This window comes from Rhinatrema bivittatum, chromosome 1 (assembly GCF_901001135.1).
Source record: "Rhinatrema bivittatum chromosome 1, aRhiBiv1.1, whole genome shotgun sequence".
Taxonomy (NCBI): domain Eukaryota; kingdom Metazoa; phylum Chordata; class Amphibia; order Gymnophiona; family Rhinatrematidae; genus Rhinatrema; species Rhinatrema bivittatum.
In genome coordinates this window covers 637,523,689-637,543,980 of record NC_042615.1, presented here as the reverse complement: position 1 = coordinate 637,543,980, position 20,292 = coordinate 637,523,689, and the positions used below count along the sequence as shown (strand labels likewise).

General features: G+C 42.0%; 1 long non-coding RNA gene across 1 annotated transcript in view; it reads right to left on the bottom strand.

The window, feature by feature from the left end:
- The window catches only part of LOC115073710, a 103,947-nt gene that overhangs the window by 40,845 nt on the left and 42,810 nt on the right, over window positions 1-20,292 (bottom strand). The window contains exon 2 of the long non-coding RNA XR_003852088.1: window positions 6,384-6,488. This is a non-coding gene — a long non-coding RNA (uncharacterized LOC115073710). The remainder of the gene's footprint in view (window positions 1-6,383; window positions 6,489-20,292) is intronic.

Here is a 20,292-nt window from a genome sequence, read left to right as displayed (position 1 = left end):
CGCATGCGTAAAGGCATTTTCGCATGTGTTAAGGGCCTATCGCATGCGTTAATGGGGCTTTTCGCATGCAATAAGCCCTTAACGCGGTTCCACGTAAGAGATGGCACTGGCGCTGGAATGGAGGCAGGCCCTCAAGGAGTGAGTACCTGGTTCCAGGGAGACCGCTCTGAGGAGTAGATGATAGTAGTACTCACTGATGGTGAGTGTAGCGAATTCTTCCAAGTAGAAGAGGAGATAGATGCAGGCAGCGGGACAGGAACATGGGCCCTTGAGGAGCGAGTACCGGTTACCTGACAGGGCGACCTGAAAGAAACAAAGAGCCCCCGAGGAGTGGGTACCCCATTAGCAGAAAGAGTCCAATGGAAGTTGGAAGGCAAAGTAGCTGGGTACGGATGATGCGAATCCCATCCCCGTAAGATCACCCTTGCTACTCAACAACTAGCCAATAAAACAGTAGGCTTAAATATACAGCAGCGTTGACGTAATCACAGGGGGACGCCCTGAGGAATGCGCCAATGAGGAAATAAGAATGTGGGCTGCGCGGCGCGTGCGTCCTAATGTACCTGGAGAGGATGGCGGGAGGGCAGCGACCAAGCCTGGTCCTGGGACGCCGGAGAGGACGGCAGACGGATGCCGTGGCAGCCGGCATCCATGAAAGAGCAGGAGGAGTGCGCAGAAAAGAAAAGTTAGGTGGAGTGAAGCCATCAGGCAGCGACGGTCACAACACCTATATCCTGTATCATGCCAACTTCCTAGAGCAATTTTATAAGGGCATATTTGACCAAGGGTGGTTGCTAGGTGAGTATTCTTCATTTCTATTACCACTTTAACTGCTCATTCTGCCACTTAGTTTAATGCAAGAAATACACTATTGGTATGCATGAGTGGAAATACTATAAAAATTGCACGCTTTGCAATATTCACTCAGAACCAATGTATTACATATATCCATAACTTACCACATCATAACTTTACTATGGCTTGTGTTATGGGAACATGTGTTGCAGTATTTGCAACAGTGATACCTCTGACCTGAAACTCCCAGGATATCTAGCTGCCTAACAAAATACTCTCTGAGTTCTATGTGTATTTTGTTTTTCAAATATAATGCAAGATATGGCTGTAGGCTGTGGCTGTTCACTTCTGTAGCTATCCCAAGGACTCCAGCAGAGAAGAGATATAATGAAGTTCGTACATCTATTTGCTCTATCATTGAGCAAGCATTTTGACTATTAAAAAGCCAGCTTAGATGTTTAGATAAATCAGGTTGTGCCTAACAACATTCTTTCCAAAATAATGGCAGACATTGGTATCTGGTATGTTTCCAAGGCATCATATTCTAGTTAATATTAACCTTTATCTGAGGATGAACTTCCATGCCCCCCTCCTAGTTAGGGAAATTAACAGCAAAATTACAGGAATCCAGGGTGCAAACACAACTAATTGTGGAATACTTCTCCTATAACTGTATGAACAGTCAAGGGTATATGTGTAAGCTAGTGGCTTATTAAATTGTTCTTTCTCTGCCTGGCTAAGGGTAAGTTAGCTTACCGTTTCGGGTCGATACAGTAAGGCCAGGTTAGAAAGAGTGCAGGCAGTGCCGGGCAACCTCCTTTGCCCCACGCACTGTTCTGATCACATACCGCTCGATACTCTATTAAATTGCTTGCAAATGCAAGCAGCGTCTGCGAAGCGTTAGGCCAAAGCGTTAGGCCCCCCGCAACCCATTTTACTGTATAGGTGCTTAATATAGCGCCTATACAGTATCCTGGGTGCGTGTACCTGTCATTTCAAATGACATTTGAAATGACAGGACCAGGAAGTGGATCCCAACTTTATACCCATGAAACCTAAAAACCGAAAATCCCCTCCTCCGAAGCGGCTCGACATGTGCCAACTACCTTTTGTTGCTTTTCAGCCCCCTTCCCTTCTCTGCCGCCCTCTGAAGGGGCAGCCGGTGGTAGTGAAAACGGCTCGCAGCGGTCTCCCCCTGCGCAGGTCCCGGTTCTCCTGGCTCGGCCCTCATCAAATTGTGAAGTCAGGTGAGAGCCCACTGTTCTGTGCCTTTCAGCCCCTCCCTTCTCTGCCGCCCTCCGGAGGGGGCAGCCGGCGGCGAAAGCGGTGTTGCAGTGTTCCCCCCCCCCGCGCAGGTCCCGGTTCTCCTGGCCTCGGCCCTCATCAAATTGTGAAGTCAGGTGAGAGCCGACTGTTCTGTGCCCTCTCCAGTCACGGCGCGAGCGAAGCATACTTTCATTGGCCTGAGCGCCCATCAATTTGGGCGCTCCAGCCAATGAAAGCACATAGACGGGCACGTGTGACGTCACGGCATGCGTCACGCCCGCCCGCGCAGGTCCCCCCCGCGCAGGTCCCGGTTCTCCTAGCTCGGCCCTCATCAAATTGTGAAGTCAGCTTGTTGCACTCTCTAAATACCTTGTTTGAAATTAGGTAGGGAGTGCATTGAACATATCAACTCCTCTTGTACCTTTCATCAATTCAAACAGCATAAAAACTTTAATGATCTCAACTTTGCTGTTCGTACCTCCTACTGTGTATGTAAAACTGTCCCCTAACCTATCCCACCCCCTAAACCCCAGTCTGAGTTAAAAGTGCCCCCTTTTATTGTGGTATATATAGTATAGTGACAGACTGTTCTCTCTCTCTCTTTCTCTCTCTCTCTCTCATCAAAGTGAAAAATAGTGCAATACATTTATCATACCTTGTAGAAATTACCTATGCTCTGCAAAAATAGGAAAATTAGCCTAACCACACTCCCCCTTTTTTTTAAATCACAGGTGCTATTTCTGCTATATTTATAGCAGTTTTATAAATCTAGGGTGTATGTTTGGTGTGAGATCACACTAACTTGAAAGCTGTGTTGAAAAAAAAATCTTAGAACCCTTGCTATAAAAGATAATAAAATTAATAAAAATTGTTTTATAACCTAACATCTTCTCAGATTTATTTATTTCATTATTTAATGCTTCAGGTGCATGGATCCTACTGAATATGGCTTGTATGTTCACTAACATATTTCTTTTACTTCTGTGACTAATCATTTTTAACTTTTTAGGAGACTCAAGAAGGTCTGTTGAAGAAGATTTTGGAGCAGTTATAGATTAAATTGAGTAATTCCCAGTAATGGAATCCAAAGGATATTGTATGTCCAAGTATAGAGAAATAATGGTAATATTTTTTATTTCTACCTCCCTGCAAAGGTGAGACAGATAAGGTATTTGCTATCCACAAGAAATAACTTAGCTGCAATAATTCTACTCAAGTAAAGGAAAATAAAGTAGAGTTTTGGAATACTCTTCCAGTGCAGTTATGAGCTATGAGCAATCACTTATTTAAGAAGGCATTGAAGACATGGTTACTTAATTTGACCTTTGGTAAGGAAATTGACTAGAATCAATTCCATCTTTTTTTTTATGAATCATTTGTTTTAGCTGTTTTTTTTGTATGAGTTTTACTGTATTTATGTCATCTTTGTCTTTTATTTATGCACTTTATATGTTTTTATGTTTGTCTTTTAATTTGTGATTTCTTTTATATTGATCACTTAGAACTGTGGAATATGCAGAATACAAGTTTCCTTAAATTAAGAAGAAGATCAAGGTATAACAAGGTTTTGTTTTTATATTAAGTTTGGAAGTGTTGCCTGTTACTGCCCATGATATAACACTAGTTTAGTTTAGTTGATTAGTGTTTAATTGATTGATTTTCTTGCATATCATCAAAGTGATTTATAATAAAGTAACATTTTGAAAATAAGTCATAATTTAAAAACCACTTTATTTATCTTTTACATGTTATTCTTTTCTTCTGTCAGAGGAAAGATCTGTGTGAGAAGTTATGGTGAGAGCTACAGAGTGAAATACACTACAAAAGAGTGAAAATGGGGGGATTTATGAGGAGAGGAGTTTAGGTCATCAGATTCAACATTTGCCTTGCCTTGATGGAGGGTGGGGTGGTTTATCTATCAGTTTATCTGCTAAAACAGGGGGTAGTGCAGTTTCTGGATTCCAATAGATTACAAATTCTGAGTCAGCATGTTTTTTACCTGAAGAAGGTCTTTTCAGACAAACCTCATCAATTTCTTTGATTGTGTGACCAAAGAGTTGGATCAGAGGAGAGCATTAGATGTAGTGTACTTGGATTTCAGTAAGATCTTTGTCACAGTTCTGCATAGGTGACTAATAAATAAACTGAGTGCCCTTAGGTATGGGCCTAAATTGACTAATTGGTTTAGAGGTAAATGGAAATTTGTCCTTGGACATTTTCATGAGTGACATCATAGAAGGACTGTCAAGAAAATTTTGTCTTTTTGCAGATATCAAAATTTGCGACTGAGTAGACCTCATAGAAGGTATGATAAACATGAAGTGAGATCAATCAAAGCTCAAGAATGGTCTAGATTCTGGCTGCTAAGTTTTAATGCTAAAAAATGTAGAATTATGTATTTGGGCTTCAAAAATCCAAGAGAGTGGTATAGTGTGGGGAAAACTCATCTAAGCACAAAAGAAGAGCAGGATCGGTGATCTCATATCTGATAATTTTAAGGAGGTAAAATAGGTGGATACGGTGATTACAAAAGCCAGCGAAATGCTTGGGTTTACAGACTTGGATATGCAATGCTTGCTTCTATATAAGTCCCTGGTGTGACCTTATTTGGTGTACAGTTCTGGAGACCACATTTTCAAAAGGATATAAAGTGGTTGGACTCAGTCCAGAAGGTGGCTACTAAAATGGTCAGTGGACTTCATTCTAAAGCATATAGGGACAGACTTAAGGATGCAAACATGTATACTTTAGAGGAAAGCTGGTATAGTGGTGATATGATGAAGACATTTAAATCTTTCAAAGGTTTCCTTGCAGAGGTGGAGGGCTTCTTTCAATGGAAAGGAGTCTCTACAATGAGGGTTCATGGGATGAGGATGAAAGGGGGTAGACTGAGAAGTAATCTAAAGAAATATCTCTTTACAGGGAGAGAGATGGATACATGGAACAGCCTCCCCATGGAGGAGGTGGAGACTAGGACAATATTTGAATTCAAGAAAGCATGGAATAATCACAGAGGATCTTTGAGAGCGTGGTAGGAGTGCAAAGCTGAATAGCTGGCGTGGTTGGGCAGTCTAGATAGGCCATATGTGCTTTTTCTCAATCATGTTTCTCTGTTTCTATTAGATCTCTATCTGGTCTCCTGGAAGTCTATATTATAATCCTTTGAACATTTTGTTAGGTGTGCTTTAACCAGAACTAGGGGATACAATCAAGTTATGAAGACATTCTGTTTAGATATACTCAAACATTTTTTTAAAAATAGTCCTTAGTTTTAGAAACTCTTTTTTATATAGTAATGGAATTGTTTAAAGGATCAGGGAAGTGTTTCACACCTGACAGCTCAAACAAACTGAGCAGAAAAATGGTAATTTACTTTTTTTAAAAATATCACAATCAATTCTCTCTGATTATGCTAAAAGTGTTCCTTTATAAAAGCAACATTATGCATATGATAACTAGAAACTTAGTACTGCACCAGGTGCTTCATGAAAACTTCTACATAAACATACCAGGGCTGTGATACATTTCTGTGTAATGTCATTCCAGATTTCATCCAAGTGGTTATTTTAATATAGCAAACAATTGTTTTGCTTTCTTCTATGGGACATATGTAGATAATGCAGAGGATGTTAATAACAAGGAAACAATAGCTTTGACCTTCACAGAAAAATATACCCATTTTACTGACTTGTTGACTTTTTAAGGCCATCAGATTGGGATTGTTTCATTTTTGACTACCATGAGACATATATGCAGTCTAGAAAAAGACAAACTGCTATCTTACTGTAAAGGAATACATATAATGTGAAGCATGTATGGGGAAATGGGAAGGTTAATCCAATAGGTTGACTGGTCAACCTTCAATAGAAAATACCAAACTAGTGAGTTAGTTAAAAACTTTATTCTTGTATTGAGACACAAATTATTGATTTTGTGTGTAGAAAAAAAAAGACATTGGAGAATTATAATAGGTCATATTCTAATCCCCAAAGTCCTATTATTGTGAAGAGAGCAGTCCTGAAGTACTAGAGTTTTATTTTCACCTTAGATCAAAGTGGAGATGCATATAAACCAAAAGTAATATATATTTTAAACCCAAAATGAAAGCACTTGGAGTGTACTTTAGAGGCCTGTCACTCATACAGCAGAACGCTGCCCACCACTGCCATGCTGATCTCCTTTGGACTGCCTTAGGTGCATGCACCCTTCCTGCCCTCTCTTAAAGGGGCCATGGCGGGAAAGTTCCTGCGGTGCCCACTGATGACATCTCTGCTCCTGACTACTTAACACTGCCCTAGACACTGCTCCTGGCATAACTTTACCTGTGTGAGTGTTGCTTCTTTTGCTTTTGCCTTGTCTTGGCTGTGTTCTTGTCTTCTCTGTGCCTGGTCTTCTTGTTGTCTCTTGCTTCTCTCTCTTTTGCTTGTCTGTTTATACGAAACATAAGAAATTGCCATAATGGGTCAGACTAAGGGTCCAACAAACCCAGCATCCTGTTTCCAACAGTGGCCAATCCAGGCTACAAGTACCTGGCAAGTACCCAGAAACTAAGTATATCCCATGCTACTGATGCTAGTAATAGCTGTGGCTATTTTCAAAGTCAACTTGATTAATAGCAGGTAATGGATTTCTCCTCCAAGAACTTATCCAAACCTTTTGTTAAAACCAGCTACACTATCTGCACTAACCACATCCCCTGGCAACAAATTCTAGAGTTTAATTGTGTGTTGAGTGAAAAAGAATGTTCTCCGATTAGTTTTTCATGTGCTACATGCTAACTTCATGGCATGCCCCCTAGTCCTTCTATTAACTGAAAGAATAAATAACTGATTCACATTTACCCACTCTAGACTTCTCATCATTTTAAAGACCTATATCATATCCCCTCTCAGCCATCTCTTTTCCAAGCTGAACAGCCCTAACCTCTTTAGTCTTTCCTTATAGGAGAGCTGTACCATCCCCTTTATCATTTTGGTTGCCCTTCTCTGTATCTTCTCCATTGCAACTATATCTTTTTTGAAATGTGGGACCAGAATTGAACACAATATTCAAGGTGTGGTCTCACCAAGGAGCAAAACAGAGGCATTATGACATCTTCCGTTTAATTCACCATTCTCGTGCTAATAATTCCTAACATTCTGTTTGCTTTTTTGACTGCTGCAGCACACTGAGCTGATGATTTCAATGTATTATCCACTATGACACCTAGATCTCTTTCCTGGGTAGTAGCTCCTAATATGGAACCTAACATTGTGTAACTACAGCATGGGTTATTTTTCCCATATGCATCACCTTGCACTTATCCACATTAAATTTCATCTACCATTTAGATGCCCAATTTTTCAGTCTCACAAGGTCCTCCTGCAATTTATCACAATCTGCTTGTTATTTAACTACTCTGAATAATTTTTTATCATCTGCAAATCTGATTACCTCACTCATTGTATTCCTTTCCAGATCATTTATAAATATATTGAAAAGTACAGGTCCTAGTACAGAATAGGGATGTGAATCATTTTTGAACGATTAAAATTATCGTCAGATAATTTTAAAATCGTCCAAAATCGTTAGAGTGCACAATACAATACAAATGCCCCCGAATTATCGTCAGGGGCATTTGTATTGTATCATTAAATAGGGCGTGGGAAAACCGGCACACCAAAACAACCCTAAAACCCACCCCGAACCTTTAAAACAAATCCCCCACCCTCCCGACCCCCCCCCCCCAATGTTTTAAATTACCTGGGGTCCAGTGGGGGGGTCCCAGCGCAATCTCCCACGATCTTCCGCTCTCGGGTCACGGCTGTCATACGGTCGCCCATATGACATTGTGAGGGCAAAGGTAGCACCGGCGCCATTTTGAAGATTGGCAATACGGCCCGCGTGCAGGAGGTCGCTCCCGGACCCCCGCTGGACTTTTGGCAAGTCTTGTGGGGGTCAGGAGGCCCCCCCCAAGCTGGCCAAAAGTCCCTGGGGGTCCAGCGGGGGTCCGGGAGCAATCTCCTGCACGCGTGACGTCGGGAGCCAGGAACCAAAATGGCGCCGGCGCTACCTTTGCCCTGTCACATGATAAGGGCAAAGGGCCACCGGCACCATTTCTCAACGCAGCCGTGGCCCGAGAGCGGGAGAGATCGCGGGAGATTGCGCTGGGACCCCCCCACTGACCCCAGTAATTTAAAACATTTTGGGGGAGTTCGGGAGGGTGGGGGATTTGTTTTAAAGGTTCAGGGTGGGTTTTAGGGTTGTTTTGGTGTGCCGGTTTTCCCGCCCTACCCCGATTTACGATTTTTAATGATTTAACAAAAAAAAAAAAACACGACGATCAGATTTCCCTCCCCCCCAGCCAAAATCTATCGTTAAGACGATCGATCACACGATTCACACCCCTAGTACAGAATCTTGAGGCACTCCACTGTTTACCCTTTTCCACTGAGAAAATTGTCCATTTAATCCTATTCTCTGTTTCCTGTCTTTTAACCAGTGTGTAATCCACGAAAGCACATCGCCCCCTATTTCATGACTTTTTACTTTTCTTAGAAGCCACCCATGAAGAACTTTGTCAAATGCCTTCTGAAATCCAAATACACTACATCTACCAGTTCACCTTTATCTATATGTTTATTAATTCCCTTCAAAAAAGTGAAGAAGATTTGTGAGGCAAGACTTGCCTTGGGTAAAGCCATGTTGACTTTGTTCCATTAAAACATGTCTTTCTATATGTTCTTTGATTTTGATCTTTAGAACACTTTCCATTATTTTTCCTGGCACTGAAGTCAGGCTAACTGATCTATAGTTTCCCGGATCACCCCTTGAGCCCTTTTTAAATATTAGGGTTTCATTAGCCACCCTCCATTCTTCAGGTACATTGGATGATTTTAATGATAGGTTACAAATTTTAACTAATAGATCTGAAATTTCATTTTTTGAGTTCCTTCGAATCCCGGGGTGTAATACCATCCAGTCCAGGTGATTTACTACTCTTCAGTTTGTCAGTCAGGCCTACCACATCTTTTAGGTTCATCGTGATTTGGTTCAGTTCAATTAAATCATTGCCCATGAAAACTTTCTCCGGAACGGGTATCTTCCCAACATCTTCTTCAGTAAACACCGAAGCAAAGAAATTGTTTAATCTTTCCACGATGGCCTTATGTTCTCTAAGTGTCCCTTTAACTGCTCAATCATCTAACGGTTCAACTGACTCCCTCACAGGCTTTCTGCTTCATATATATTTTAAAATGTTTTTACTGTGAGTTTTTGCCTCTGTGGCCAACTTCTTTTCAAATTCTCTTTTAGCCTGTCTTATCATTTTCATCCCCTTTTCCTGCTTCTCTGATGTTGACCTTGGCAATGGATCTGGACTTCCCTTGTTAGTTGCCTGGACCTGACCCTTTGCTTCAGACCTGACCATGCTGCATGCTGCCTGCCTCGACCTCTGTTCTGTTCTTTGTTTGTGCTGGCTCTAGCCTGTCCACCGTCTCTGCTGTATGCCACCTGTATTGACTCACGCTTGCCTGGACTCACATCTTTGGATTGCCCTAGGGACCCACCCAATACCTGCCAGTCCCCAGAACCCAAGGGCTCAACCTGCAGGGAAAAGGGGTTCTAAAGACAAAGTTCCTATCTGTTCCAGTGCAGGACCTCTCCGCCAGCTGATAGGGTGGACCTAATGGGTTCACTCAGGTGATGCCAACCATCCCTCAGCAACAAGGTTTTACACTTCTGACAGTGTGAATACTGAAACCCAGGACATACATTAGATCTGGACAGTCTATGTCATTTACTGAGCTCAATAGTAAAGGAATACAACTACTCCCCCCCCCCCCAACACACACAAAATATACCTCCAGGGACATTATGTGGAGAGCCATAAAGAAAAATAACTAAGACAAATCACTCACATAGGCACACAGGAGAGAGACACACGCAGTAGTTGTGCAGTATGTGAAAACAGGACTAGTGGAACACACAAATTAAACACCACAATTAAGCATCTTCTACACTGGCACTCAAAACAGACATAGACATCACATGAAACTTACTTTCAGCTCCATGCAAGCAGTCATTCTGTGCAATGGGAGACATGCAAAACTAAATAATTATGGGATGGCTGTTCACAACCTGCGACAGCTGGTCCTTCCATACTTATACCCCTCTGGGTCCTTCAGAAAACATTGAGGAACTGAAAAGACTATCACCTGCCTCTCTCTATAGGAAAGAAGGAAAATATACCTCCCTGATCCAAACATCAACAGCATGGAGATGACCAGATCTAAAAACCATAAAAGAGGCACACAATCTAGTTTGTAGCTTAGACAAGGGCATAGCAAACTATAAAGACACTATTACTACTCACAGTTAACCATATAACTAGAGGCCTTCATTTTCACTTTTGATTTTATTTTTCCCAGATATTTATCAGTCTTTATTATTACAAACAAAAATGGGAGAAAATCAGTGGAAAATAATTTCCATTTCTCCTATATGGCTCATTATAAGAAAAACTGATCATTCTTAGGAAAATAAAATAATAATTGAAAACACCCTACACAAAGCACATACTGAACTCCATAAGCTACAAAATACAATTTGATTACTGTTTTATTAGATATGTTAGTGGTAGGAGAAGGCACATTTTGAAACTCAGAGGAGGAGAAGGGGAGGAATAGGTAGCCACTCATGATAAAAAAGCAGAATTTCTTAACAAATAAAATTCTGCTCAGTGTTTAGTGAGGAAATGCCAAGAGGAAGACCACAGAAAACAGACACAAATAAGACTGGAAGTGAGGCAAACCGCAATTTTCAGAAAGTATGTCCATGAGGAACTAGCTAAATTTGAAGTAGATAAAGCAATTAGGTTAGGTGGAATACATCCGAAGATTATAAAGGAGCTTAGCAGCTCCATTGGCTAACCTTTTTAATGCTTCTTTAGAGTCAGGAGTAGTTCCAGAGGACTGGAGACAGCTGATGTGGTTCCTCTTCACAAAAGAATAAGAAAGATGGAGGCTGGGAACTACAGACCAGTTAGTCTGACCTCTGAGGTGAGTAAATTAATTAAATTGCTGCTAAAATGGAATCCAATGGATTACAAGTTCCAAGAGAGCATGTTTTTTACCAGGGATAGGTCCCTGTCAGATGAATCAGATCACTTTATTTGATTGGGTGAACCAGAGAGTTGAATCAGAGGAGAATGCTAAATGTAGTATACTTGGATTTTACTAAGGACTTTGACATGATTCCGCATAGGTGACCTAGTTAGAAACTGGTTGAGTGAGAGAAGATATGGTTCATGATGAATGGAGCTCACTCTGAAGAAAGGAGTGTATTACTAGGGTGCTGCAGGAATCAGTCTTTTCACTGGTTCTTTTCAACATTTTGTAAGTGATATTGCAGAAAGACTATCAGGTAAGGTTTATCTTTTGAGGATGATATCAAAATCTGCAACAGGGTAGACAGCCAGGAAGATGTGGAAAAGATGAGGAGGGTTCTAGTGAAACTTGAAGAATTATCTAGATTCTGGCTGCTAAAAGCCAGGAGAATGGTACAATCTAGGAGTGAAATTCTTCTATTGCATGAAACAAGAACAGGATGTGGGAATGATCATGACTGATGATTTCAAGGTGGCCGAACATGTAGATAAGGTGAAGGCAAAAGCCAGAAAGATGCTTGGGAGAGAAATGATCAGCTGAAGAAATTAATACTGTGTACAGCTCTGGTGATCACACCTTCAAAAGGATGTAAACAGGATAGAGTCAGTTGAGAGGGTGGCTACTGAAGTGGTCAGTGTTCTTCATTGTAAAGCATATGATGACAGACTTAAATATCTAAACATGTATACTCTAGAGGAAAGGTAAGATAATGGATAGAGGACAGATATATTTAAATATCTCAGAGATAATGCACAGGAGGTAGGTCTCTTTCAATGGAAAGGAGGGATCATGAGAAGAGAGTGAAAGGGGGTAGACTGAGGATGAGCAGTCTTAGAATGTATTTCTTGATTGGAAAGGAGGTAGATGAATGATAGAGCCTCCCAGTGGAAGTGGTGGAGACAAGGACAGTATCTGAATTCAGGAAATCATGGAACAAGCACAGAGGATCTCTGAGGGTGCAGTAGGGATTATAGAGCTTTGAGGATGGGCAAACTAGATCCCCCCTATGATTTTTTTTCCCTCTCCATCATGCTTCTATGTTTCTACTTGAGCAGGCTGGAGGACTCACAGTCATTGATGATGGCACTGATCTCACTGGATACCATGATTGCAATACATCAGGCAGTGGGTGAATAATACACTCCCTGCAGTTTTACATTGTGCATCACTGCATTGGGCAGTGCATCACAGTCATATTATGGAACCAAATCTGTTGCTGTTCACTTAGAATTGCTGAAAGACATCCTGTACCGATTTCTCACAATTAACAGCAGCCTTTATAAAAGGGGCATAAAAATGTGTTCATGTGTCTATTTCTTTGTGCCTGCCATGTAAAAACTGAAAAAGTGGGAACAGAGTTTTCTGTCAAATAGTTCACTTTCTCAAGGGTGATAATTGGTGCGAAATGCAAGTTCCCTGGATCCAGCCATGAATTGGATTTATGAAGATAACAATCTATATTCATACAGGAGTTTCTATTTATGCATTTATTATCACATTTATAAACCTCACATCCTGCTAGTTTGCAGATTGGTATGCATCACTAAAAAGCAATACAAGATGGGGTGGGCATCTGTGCGCTATACATTTCCCACAGCCCCTACCCTTGCTATATTGATGTGTTCAATGTTGATTGTGAGTTGTTCTTCATTCATAAAGCTATTCAGGTAAGATAAGTGTTTTGACATTAGAGAAGCCTTTACTAAAACTTGTCATTATTCCTTTTGGTCAAATTTTAAATCCCCCGCGCGATTAAAAATGGGGGTTAAAGGCATGGCCGGGCCTTTAACGTAACCCCCGTTATGCGCAGAACTTCCAGGCCTCTTTGAAGGGGCGGGCCTGGGGGCGGGGAGGGGCGGGGTCAGGGGGGTGGACTGGGACAACACCATTTGTTGCTGTCCCGGAGCCTTGCACGCCGGCCGGCTGCCGGTGCATGCAACTTACATCAGGTCGGGCCCTGAATTAAACTGAAAAACAAGGAAAAAAAAAAGTAACAGTTAGGGGTTGCGGAGGAGAGGGGAATGGGAAAGGAGGTTAGAGAATGGGGTAGGGAAGTTCCTTAATTGGAGCAGACTGGGAGGGAACTGGGAAGGCCGGGATGCATTACCACATGAAATTTGCATACGTGTACCCCCTCCCCTTGAGCGTGAATTACAAAATCTGGCGCACATGTACATGCGGCCCAAAGATTTTATAACATGCGTGCATGCGCTTGTTTAAAAATCTATCCCTTAGGGGTAGATTTTCAAAGGGGTACGCGCGTAAGATACGCACGTACCCCCGAAAACCTACCCCAACCCTCCCCTGCGCACGCCGAGCCTATTTTGCATAGGCTTGGTGGCGCGCGCAAGGCCCGGGACGCGCGTAAGTCCCGGGGATTTGCAAAGGGGGCATGTCGGGGGCGTGTCGGGTGGGCGGCGTGAATTTTGGGGCGGGGCAGGAGGCGTGTCGGGGGCGTGATGCCGGCCTGGGGGCATGGTTGAGGCCTCTGAACCAGCCCCCGGGTCGGGTGATGGCGCGCCAGCAGCCCGCTGGTGCGCGCAGATTTACGCCTGCCTCTGGCAGGCGCAAATCTGCCCACAAAGGTAGGGGGGGGGTTTAGATAGGGCCGCGGGGGTGGGTTAGGTAGGGGAAGGGAGGGGAAGGTGAGGGGAGGTGGAAGGAAAGTTCCCTCCGAGGCGGAGTGGCCTCGGAGGTGACAGGCAGCACGCGCTGGGCTTGGCGTGCGCAGGTTGCACAAATGTGCACCCCCTTGCGCGCGCCGACCCCGGATTTTATAAGATACGTGCTGCTACGTGCGTATTTTATAAAATCCAGGGTACGTTTGTTCGCGCGCGCATACATTTATAAAATCTACCCCTATGTGCTCCTAATTCTTGTTGTTCCATCATTATTTGCTCTGGGGACAGACTCTATATGTGTCTGAGAGGCTTTTTAAATGTGAATGCATTTTTACTTCACCATAGTTTGTACAGTCATCACTACTGACTAGGGGTGGTAGCCTCCAAAAATGTCATTGGTATTTTATTTTTGCTTTGAGGGTGGGCCATTTTGGGTCCAACTCTGGATCAGTTTTGGGGAGGGGGGGGGTTATCTTTTTTTTTTTTTTTTTTTTTGTTAAAAAACAAGCAAATTGGCCCAACCCTTCCTTTTTAATACAATATTGAGTCCCCATCAGCTGAAAACCCTAGTCCATCCTCCTGACCCTCCAGGATTCACTAAAACTGTCCTGGTGCACTAACCTAATGCGCACTAGTGGTACCGGTAGCCCATGTCACAAGATAGGAGCATTTTGACTAATGGCATCCACCAACCCGGGAATGGAAGATTGTTCCGGGACCCCTCGCTAGACCAGCAGGGCAATATTGGTGAGTCCTGGGGGATAGGGAGGGTGGGCGAGGGTTTTCAACTGTGGGGGAGGGGCTCAATATTGTACTAAATGGGAACAGTTGGTGAGGTTTCAGGGTTTTTTTAAATGTTGCTTTTTCTGATTAAAAAAAGATAGGAAAAACACAAAATTTTGTACTTTTTCCTATCTTTTTTTAAATTCCAAAATGAAACAAAATAGGAAATATTGGATATTTCCTATTTTGTTTCAAATGAATGCCTACCCCTACTGCTCACACATGCTCTGTGCACTTCCTCTGCCTAATTTCAGATGCTGTTGTTGTCACATGTGTGACTTTTTATATCCAAAGTGGAATAATGAGCTTCATAAGATAGACAATACATTGTATAACTTGCTTATTAATAACTTTTCATCACTGATCTGTCTTCTGATTTTCAATTTTTTTAAACACAGGATAGCATATGTGACATTAAGTTGGTGCACCTAAGAAATTATTCAGCCTATCCACTTTTCTGAACTTTAAATGTCTTAACTGAATCACATAGGTTGTATTCCTTCTGGGATGATTGTTTGTTTGCCTATGGATTTTGCTGGATATCTTTCTTATGACTCACATGTACTTGCTTGAGAGTAATTGTAGAAACACTATAATGAAAGTGTTTGGGAATGGAATACTTAGGAAAGGTCAATAGTGTCAAGAATGCTTGAATCCTTGACAGCATGATTATAGTTCATGGGTTTCATACTTATCATAATTCAAACATATTCCTGTGTGTGTTTTTGTTTTTCCATTTCATGTTATAGGCAGGCACCTAAAATCTTTGTATCATCTAGCTAATCTGCTTAATATTCTAAAACGGCACTGTATAATTTTCTGAATCTTATAGGGCATGCTCCCCTTTCAGACCACCTGGTTTGTATAGCCTACCAGGTGGGGAGAGGAGGGATAAGGGCAGTTACTAATCAAAATGGCACACTGGGCAAGGGTGCTCTTCTTCCCTTTTGGGTTCACAAATTCACAGACTGGCTTGCAATTTCACAGGGTGAGGTGGCACCCCTTTGATGTGGCACCCAGGGCAGTCACCTTTCTTGTCTGCAGCTTGTGATGGTCCTGGAAGGGATACAATGTAAAGGAACTTGCTCATCTGGGAAAGGCTGAATGGCAGGCCATTCTATTTTATTCTATTTTACTCTATTCTGTTCTGTTCTTAGATTTGTACCCTGCTTTAATGGCTCAAAACAAAATTAATCAAATTACAAATGTAAAATGACAATTGATAAAAAAAAAAAATTCAATGTGACAGGGTTCCTCTATTTGGGTCTCTTTCCCCATGAGTTTTTATTTGGGTAGACACCTAGCAGTGTAATGAAGATGTTTGCTTCTGAGCCTCATGTTGCATAAGAAAGTGTGGCACTTACAACATACTAGCTGTCACCTGTTGCCAAAGAAGAAAATAAAACTGTCTACGGAACTGTCTATGTGTTGCTAAAGCTTTGATTTTACTGGCTGTAGCCTGTATTGCCCTAGATCCAGCATTTGCAGGGTTAACGAGTTTAAAAAGGGGATTGTATTGTTTAGCCTGCCCAGAGAACAGCCCTTCAGTAGCCAGCAGAGGAGGAAGCACAGTGACTGATGGGAACCACTGCAAATAAGGAAGAAAAGGCACAATTTTCTCTTGTCTGAGTGTGAGGTGACCAGCAGCAGTTGGAGAGAGAGTCCTGGTTTTGGTTGGAGACAGGAGATGTGGAGAACAGAGGCTGAATCTGGGTGAGAGCTTGGCAGCAGCTGAGACTACTCATTTGCAGGGAAAAGAGACAGTATGCCTCCTCAAGAAGATCACCAGGGACTTCACAGCCACAGAACCAAAAGATTGTTTGCTACAGAGTCTGAGCTAAGTAATCCATAATTTCAAAGAGCTATTTAGAGGAGAGGATAAGTTCTTCCTTCCATATTACTGTTATAGCTGCCCTCTGAACTCTGAGCTTAAACTCCCCCATGAGGGCAGCAAGCTAGAACTCTTGTTCTCAGTGACAGGCTGTCCATAGCCCAGCCCCTGTGACCAGCTTTCGGCTGAGGGATAGGGTGAGCTACACCTGTCTCTCAGCACTGAACAAAAGAGCCAAGTTTGGGGGTTTTGGTTCATCTCTCCAGGGAGTTAATCATAGTCAACTTACAGCATCCAGCCTGGGAGGGCTTGTCACCTTTCTGCATTGATTTCAGCTGGGCCCCATCATTATGTGCATACCCTAGCTAGGACTGGAGATTTTGGAGACTGTTTTGTTTTTCATTTTCTGAATACTCAGATGCAACATATCTCTTTAGTTGGACTAGATGTTTGTTTGGTTTTTTTTATCTCTTTTGCACTATATAGTCCAAGTACATAGTGCTGCACAGCCATCTGCAGTGCCAATCAATTAATTTTCACTGCTTTCCCTGCATTGCTTATTTAAATTAGAATCTGCTAATGAATTTTTTCAATACTACAGCTGCTTTTGTTTCTTTTTATACTAATTAATGTGTAAACATTTTCTATTCCTCTTATTCCTGTTTATTTACTTTTTATTTACAAGTTGCCAGTAAGGTATTTAAATGTTTTATTCATGGTGCATTGATTGGTATACTGGGGGACAAATAAGGGGTTACCCAAGAACGGGTACCGGGTGTGGTATTGGGGTCGGGGATGAAGTCTTACCCACTACAAGGCAAGTGAACCCCACAAGGATTTATCACAGTATTTCTTCTATGGGAAACTGCCCCCTCCATTAGCCCAGGTAACTTAAACTACCTCAGAGGGGGTTCACATTAATAAGCAACAAAAATACAATAAACAAAAAATACTACCTTACCTGGCCTCCCTCTCTAACCATCTGAGCTACAAAGTGGGAAGAGAAAGGATGCCATGGGAAGAAACCTCTTCCAGCCAAGAATGATTGGATAGCAAGCCATGGACCTAGCAGTGTTATAATCAATGGGCAAAGGAGCTGCTCACAGCCAAGAAGGACCAGAAATGAGTCCGTAAATCCGAGGCAGAACTTTAGTTCCTCCAGGAAGGGCACGGACCGATCAGTAGAGTGGAAGAAGAGCTTTGGTCTCCCTGGGGGGTAGGGAGGAGCAGGTATGAACCAACTGACAGAGCCGCAGCTGAGCACTTGGTCCTTAGAGGATCAGCAGAGACCCATGAGCCCAGGAAGACAAATGAGATGTCCTACAATTAAGGGAAAGCCCAGAACTAATAGGGATAGTACAACCCCCCCCCCCCCCCCCCCCATATGATATGTAACTCCCATTGGTCTAGTTGCATTTGAATCTGTGGCAAATAGATTTGGTTTTCTGTCCCAAGTGTCTTCTAAAGAAACCCTTTTATAAAAGTTGCCATTTGGAAACCCCCAAATATCTAATGCAATTCACCCAAAAGAGGCTGAAAGCTGGATTGGGGGAGAGTTGAATCAACCCTTCAGTGTTTTTTTTTCCTGGGGTGAAAGGTTGGTTCAACATACATCCTTCTATACTAGTGACATGATCGGACCACCATGTAATTAAATCTACTCTGGAGAAATTCAAATTGGAAAACAAACAACCTTTGGGTATTATGAAGATCTATTTTCATACGGAGGTGGCTTCCACCCAATGTAATACGGTATTGCCCTCTCTGTTCAAGTACCCTTGAAATGGAGTTACAGAGATGATATTATTGTATGCAGAAGAGTTGAATAGTACCATCACAGTGAGTCTTAGTTTAGGCCCGAGAGAAGATTGCTTAAGCAAAAGGTTAGGAAGCTAGATCAGTGTTGGTGCATACCTAAGATGTTGTATTTGACATAACTTGCATTATTTCTACATTTACTGCATGCTAAACTCTGCTTACTTCATGGTAAAGCCCTAATTCAGCTTAGCAAATGACCCCCTTTGGAAAACTGATGGGAATATTTTGGCATCTTGTGGGTTTGCTTATAAATTGCTGCAAGATCCTTTGGCAGAAGGTCCATTGAAATAATGGGATGGCTCTACGACTGATGTACTAATTTGCTTTTCTCATGTTGTGTCTATGGGAAAAATGCTTAGCACATCTGACCCTGAACTACATAAATCTAACAGTAGATATCCTACACATGCAGAAATTATTATTATTTATTTTTTTGGATGAGGCAAATTCCTCCTGATCCTTTGGGTTTCCAGCTCAGGCAGGACCAGGGAGGTTCTAGGATCAGGAATCTGCATTCAAAACTTCCTGGTGATTTCTGCCCTATTGTATATCCCCTTTTAACTTGGACACTGCAGCTGCAGCAGCAGCAGCCTTGCACCCATGGCTCCTTCTGGAATCCTGAAATCATGGGCCTTAAATTCAACCACTAGGTGTCATTGCATAGTGATTATGACTTCCTGCCCCCCCCCCCCCCCCCCCCCCCCCCCCCCCCCCCCGAGCATCAGCATCTCCACTAGCCCTGGCAACCTGAGGAGTGGAAGACCTGAGCCAATAACTGGATCTAGGTCCTCTCTGGGCTGGCCCTCAGGTTGAAATAAATTTGAATGGAAAACATTTCTTCACTTGCTAGTCTTGTGTGGTAGAAACTGTTTGTTCTTTCATGCATCTCAAAACCCTCTGCGGGGGCTTACGGTCCCTGAACCACTTTCTGATAAAACTTAGCAGGATTTCAGAGATCACTTAGGAGCACTGGGCTTACTCTGAAAATATAGAAGAAAATACGAAAGCCTTTTCATTTACATTATTTTTGTTTTGTAGATCTCCGACGCGTATATAGCCCTATATAGCATAATAATGCTCTATATCCATGGGGGAACATTTAAAATGCTCAAATGTATCAAAATGCTGATTTAAATGTAATTTAGAATTGGGATCATTTTATTTGGACTAAGTGTGGGATATGTGAGAGAATTACCTGCTATTGCTGAGCAGCAAAATAGCTCCTTTAGCAAATTGTTCTTACTTGAGCTTTAATGAATGCAGTTGTGGGGGGACTGGTGAATTACATTCCCCATTCTGGGAAATGATTCCAATTATTTAATGAATAATGAACAATTGTACAACTTGTCTTAAAACCCTAGGCAGCTTATGCAATACAGCATTTTTAATCTCATTGGGCTTATCCTGGTGAGATGAAGTTTTAGAAGTAGATTAAATTAAAGGCTTTATGAAACGGTGAGAGACAGATGTACTGCCAAAGCAACAAACATTTTTCCTTCTTAGTCCTGAAAAAAAAAGTTATCTATAAAACAAAACTGTGGTTACAAAATGAAAATATAAGTCTTATTTGGGTGATTATTGTAAGGCAAAGAAAATGTGTCATTATAGAAAAAGCAGTAAATGGCATTATTTCTACATTTTGGTCCTCCCGAGCAATATTAGATAAAAATAAATAGGAAATTGGGACACAATTTAGAAGTAAAATATGCAGCACATTTTGGGGAAATATATTTTGTATTACGGTCCCCATATATAGTTTTATGTCTACCACAAATCTTGACTATTTTTGCATGTCCTGTTGTTAATAGCAGATTTATTGCATGCCTTTGCACAGTTTTCTAACCGTGATTCTCTGCCTTTGTGATTGTGACTAGTGTACAAATTTTGCAGGAAACTGTGCCTGGAGGAGCCACATTTCTCTTGTTGTCTTCTTTCACCCTTAAAATATAAGCTCTGTCTTCATTCTTTCCAGTTCAGTTATTAAAGATATTCTGGTATAAAAACAAAAGAGTGAGGGCAATGAAAAGGCACA